Below are 5,514 nucleotides of genomic sequence, written 5' to 3' on the forward strand. Positions count from 1 at the left end.
CCTCTCTTCTCCCGCCTGCTCCCTCCCTGGCTTTGGGTGCTCTCCATCCTAAACCGGCTTGGGTTTCAGCGTCTTTTTAACTCTTTCCTAGGAAGTGCCTTTTCCTTGCACGATGTTGGTTTGGTTTTATTCTCTGCCTTTTCACTTCCAGCCAGCAAAAAATGCAGGCAGCACAGACTGTGCCCTGTGTAAGGGATGGACAGCAGCAGGGTAGTGTCCCACCCTTGGCATCTCAGGATGGACAAGGTAAGGTGCACTGGTGCAAGAGAGAGACTTTCCTTCAGGCAGGGTGCTACAGAATTCTGCCCTCAGTCCTTTGTGCTAGTCCCTTGTCCCAGGGCCATGCTTGGCCATACTCTCTCCCCAGCTGTGCCTGACCACTCACAGTCCCCAAACTTCATCTTTCATTCTCTCCTGCATTGTTTTTTCTGCACATCACTGTGGCCTCTTGCCCCGGGCATGATATTTCTAGCAGGAGCAGCTGCCAGCTGGGAGAGGCATCAGTTTTTTCCCTCTCTGGTCATCCCCTCTGCCTGGGCAGAGCCCCAAGCCTTGTGCTCCAGCACGTGTCATCCTCCGGTCATGTCCCCTGTTTAGGTCCCAGGCCGAGCTTTTTGGATGGGAGGGGTGTGCCTGCTCTGAAGCAGAGCCTGGCTGCTGGGAGCTGCCTGCCGGCAAAACTGGGGATCTGGAAACAAACCCTGGCTGTGACCATTGTCCCTAGCTCGGCGCCAAGCTGACAAGCTTGTGCCTTTGGGGTAGGCACAATGTGGATGCACCAGAACATTGGAATGAAGGGCATTTTGGAGGGGAGAAGAATGCAGGGTGGGAGAGATGGGAGATTTTTCTCACACTGCAGAGTCTGTTGGGAAGAGGACTGGAGGTTTCTATCCTTCACCAAAACTGACCTGGGTATTTACACCCTGGGTATGTGTGGGGTGGGGGGTGTGTGCACGTATGGATCTTTGGGAGGCAGAAGGAAGGATGGACAATATCTCTGTTCTGTAGGGGTCAGAAATGCCAAGTCAGCGCTGTGCCTCCGGCAATTTCCAAGAGGAGCTGCAGAAGGCTCCAAGGTTTCTGAGGGGAATCAGGTTTTGAGCGTGTCTACGTGTGCTGGGACTTTTTTTCCCTGTTTCCCTTCTCCCATTTGTTTGGTTTAGGAATGGGAGGCCCCGCTTCCCAGAGAGTGGCTGGCGTTTGGCAGGTCCCCAGAACCACTGGAGAAGCAAGCGGAAAACTCTGGGAAAATATGCACTGTGAGCTGAGGGGGAAGGGAGGAATGGGGGCTGGGAGGCCTGGAGATATTCTCAGGCTGCCTGTCACCCGGAGCTCAATGAAGATGGAGTGAACATGCCTTCCAGCTGGGGCAGGAAGAGGATGGAGAAATGCACTGCTGAGCGTGTGAGCTCCTCAGGGGGCTCTAGCACTGAGGTGCAATGAAATCCACTGCAAATTGCCCACATTTGCCTGTGCCTCAGTTTCCCCTTTTGGGAAAGGAGGGGGGAGGGGGGAAGTTTAGGGCTATATATCTGCTAATGGAGCCTGACCAGCTGACAGAAGAGGGGTTTTGTGATGAGTTGTGTTGTCTACTCCTGGCTGCTGCTGGTGGGAATTTTGGCAGCTGACAGTACTATTAAAGGCAAGAAGAATTTCTGGGGTGCATGAAAACTTGGAGACTGATACAGAAGACAAGGCTTCTGCAGTGCCTCTCTCAGGTTTTCCTGCCTGGCTTGTTTCCAAACATGACATTACCCACTTGGGGGTCTTGGCCTTATGCCTGGCCTCTTCCACCTTTCCAAGGGAAACAGGTAGCAGGGAGACCATTGTCCTCATTTCCGTCCACATTTCCATCTGCGCTCCTGAGCTGCTCGCAGCCAAGCAGATGTTCTTCATGGGGGACCTCATCAGCTGGGGCCTTTGCCTGTGTCTCATCTGATTGCAAGAACAGCTCACCGTGGGGAGCGAGCAGGACTTTGTATTTAATGTCTCATCTGGGCTGAACAGGAACCTGCCAGGAGCCAGCAAACAAAGAGCTGCTCGGGTGGCATTGCCCAGCTGGGCAGAAGTTTGTGCCAGTACAGACACTTTGCTAGAGTAATACTGCCCTGCTCCCCAAAGGGAACAGTGTGTACCAGCAATATTTTGCCAGGGCAGTTACATTTACAGGAGATTTTGAGAATTCTGTCCAGGAAACCTGTGCCAGCCATGCTTTAAAGTGCAGTCTAAGCCTGAGGGCACCTTGTGTGCCCAACAATCTTCGCTCTCCCTCATCACACACTTTGCCTTGGAGGCAGCCCAGGCAAGCACTGTCCAGATTATACTGCAACAATCCCTGCTCAAAAGCAGCTGTTTCCTCCTCCTCCTCTATTTCCTCCCTTTGCCTGTACCCACCACAACACTGGCAAAGTAGGGGGACAAAGACTGTCTGTACCTCAGTGGCTGCATCCATCCTATTACCCTCCTCTACCACAGGTATGGAGAAGGAAATTGATGCCTTTTCTCCTCTCTAGCCCCTGTGTACAGCTCAGCTCTCCTGTGGCACATGTGGACCATCTGCCCTGTTGCACACACACAGACACACGCACATCCACGCACACACACTCGCCCTTCGCAGCTCCTCCCTCACCAAACCTCCAGGGTGAAGGGCTATCATTTGCACCAAGAGCCAGAGGAAGAGCAGTTCTCTTCCCCTTCCTGACTGCTTTCCTCCACCGCAGCTGCCTTTCCTTCCCCATGCTCCCCACTCGTCTGTCCCTGATGTTCAAGAGCACCAGAAGCCGGGAGGGGCAGCGGAGCAGCCCTTACCTCCGCTCCCCTGGGCAGGGTCCCGCGCTGGGTTATCGGTATCCCGTATCCCGTACCCCGTATCCTCAGCTGCTCCTGCTTAGCAGCGCGGGAAGGAGGGAGGGAGGGAGGGCCGCCGGGGCCCAGCTGACTCCAGCCAGATGCTCGCCAAGTGCTCTTATGTAATTACTGTCTTTTCCATCCTGCCTCCAAGGCCTTTGTGAGTGCCTCCCCTCCTGCTCTGGCCCTTGTCAGGCTTGGCTCTCCCTCCCTTTCTCCCTTCTTCCCTCCCTTCCTCCCTCCCTTCTTCCACCCACCCTGCACAGCATCACAATTTGCTCAGCTCAACAGCTGATTCCTTCTGGAAGCAAAGTTCAGGCTTTTGGCTACTGCTGTTACTACCCTTGGAGAGAGAGCTCACATGTGTTTCAAGAGCTGGGAAGGGATCAGCAGCACTGCTCTGCACTTGCCTCCTCTCCATCCCAGCCTGGCTGCTCCTGGGTGCCTTTGCCTTGCCCTTCCATAGTGCCTGTATATGGGGAGGGGTGCACCCGAGACATTAAAAGGTGACAATGTGGTTTTTTGCTTCGGTAATTTGTGGTGCCCTCAGGTTATCCTGTAACAGCAGCTGTCACTCTGCTGCACCAGGATTGCTGATCATCTCTGGCCAGGCAGCAGAAGAGGCTGGGAAGAATAGATGACCTTTAAAGGTCCTTTCAAGCTCAAACTATTCTGTGATTCTATGATTAGATGAATCTTTTCCAGCCTGGGGACTCCACGTCTGTGCACAGGGCTTGTGCAACAGCCAGCCTGTGTTACTCAAGAGCACCAGCATGGTTCAAAATTACTGGCTTAGAATACTTTCTATGTCTCTAAGAATGGACAGACGTATTAGGTGTCTGCTGCATGGCTACATTTCTCTTTAGACTTCTGCCCATGTGGTGCCTGGACCAAGCAGAAATGACACGTTTCCTGGCTTTATGCAGGCTGCTGCTGAGTTTGAAGGCACTTCTGCCAGCAGGGATTTCTGCTGTGTGCTGCTTGGCGGCCTGGCCTGTCTCACGCAGAGATCAAGGCCTGGCAAAGACTCTGCTGCTTTTTTTTTTTTCTTTTTGCTGTGCATTGCTGAAATGCCACGTGGCTGAGGAGCAGCTGGAAGAGCCTCACCTGCACTCATTGCTAGACCTCACAGTCTCCAATACTGAGCATGAAAATGTGAGCTTGTCTTCTACTTCCCAGTGCCCCCACAGCCAGTCCTTGTGTGACACAGCTGAGCAGGGAGGGAGTCAGACACTGGCTCACAAGCTGCATCAGCTGGAGATGCTTCACAGCATCACCCAGGCTGCCTCTCTCCCCATCAGCAGCTTTTCCAACTTAAGTGTCCCATCTCTTACCCTGGCCTTGTGACCCTGCCTGTGAGACCAAGGCACTGTGTTGGTATCCACCCCAAACTCTGGCATATGACTACAAGGACTATCCCTACTGCAACCAGGAAGAGTTTGCTGCTTTGCGAACATCTAGATCCAGCAGCTTGACTGGGTGCGAGATACCGGGTGACATTGTAACCTGTTAGAACCAGTTCTTAAAAATAACCTTCAGGCAAGCCTGCTGCCTTCTTCTTCTCAGAATCTGCATGCACCTGAAGGCCCCTTCCTCCCATTCACTCCTGTGTAGACCCAGAATATTTTACTCTTTTGACACCCTCTCCTATGCAACCCCCTCCTCGACCTGCCTGTATCACTTATCAACAGCAGATCGCTGCTCAGGGCATATCAGCTCTCACAAGGAGTGCTGAGAAAGTTGCACAGTGGTTTGGGTGAGAAAACTTTCTTCAGAGATAGCCATGAGCTTTCTCACCAAAGAAACAAAATCTTTGTGCAGGGAGGAGGGGCTGGTGGGGCACGAGATGACAGGTGGATGGGCAGGGAAGCTGGTGTTTAAGAGCTCACAAACTCTTGGATCTGTGAGGGGTGCTTTCTGCTAAGGGAACCACACTGACACGACAGAATTATAGAATCACAGGGTGGTTTGGGTTGGAAAAGGCCTTCAAGATCATCTAATTCCAAGCCCCCTGCCATGGGCAGGGACATGTTCCAGTAGATCAGGTTGCTCAAAGCCTGGCCTTGAATGCTGCCAGAGATGGAGCAGCCACAGTGTCTTTGGGCAACCTGTGCCAGTGCCTCACCACCCTCACAGTGAACAATTTCCTCCTCATATCAAATCTAACCCTGACCTCCTTCATTTTAAAGCCATTCCCCTTTGTCCTATCACTACATGCCATTGTGAAAAGTCCCTCTCCAGCTTTCCCGTAGTCTCCTGTTAGGTGCTGGAAGGGACTATAAGATCTCCATGGACCCTTCTCTTCTCCAGGCTAACGACTCCAATTCTCTCAACTTGTCTTCATAGGACAGATGCTCCAGCCCTCTGATTATCTTCATCACTGTCATCTTGGACCTGCTCCAACAGGTCCATGTCCTTAATATATTGGGGCTCCCAGACCTAGATGCAGCACTCTGTATGGAGTATCACCAGAGAGGAGCAGAGGGGCAGGATCACCTCCCTCGACCTTCTGGCCACGTTTTATTGATGCAGCCCAGGACACAGATATCTCTCTGTGCTGCCATGCACAGGTCCCTGTGGATGTCTGACACGCGGGGGGTTAGCACGGAGAGGCTCCAGTGCCGCTTGGCAGCACAGTCCTAGCCTCGGTGAGAAGGACAGGAGCAG

The 5,514-nt window shown here is 53.0% G+C and overlaps 1 protein-coding gene across 1 annotated transcript in view; it reads right to left on the minus strand.

The window, feature by feature from the left end:
* Window positions 1-2,867, minus strand: part of C1QTNF6 (C1q and TNF related 6) — a 6,293-nt gene extending 3,426 nt beyond the window's left edge. The window contains exon 1 of the mRNA XM_005421823.2: window positions 2,809-2,867. The gene's annotated coding sequence lies outside the window, so the exon portion shown is untranslated. The remainder of the gene's footprint in view (window positions 1-2,808) is intronic.
* Window positions 2,868-5,514: the final 2,647 nt, after the last annotated feature.

Source organism: Geospiza fortis, unplaced genomic scaffold, assembly GCF_000277835.1.
Source record: "Geospiza fortis unplaced genomic scaffold, GeoFor_1.0 scaffold173, whole genome shotgun sequence".
NCBI classification, from domain to species: domain Eukaryota; kingdom Metazoa; phylum Chordata; class Aves; order Passeriformes; family Thraupidae; genus Geospiza; species Geospiza fortis.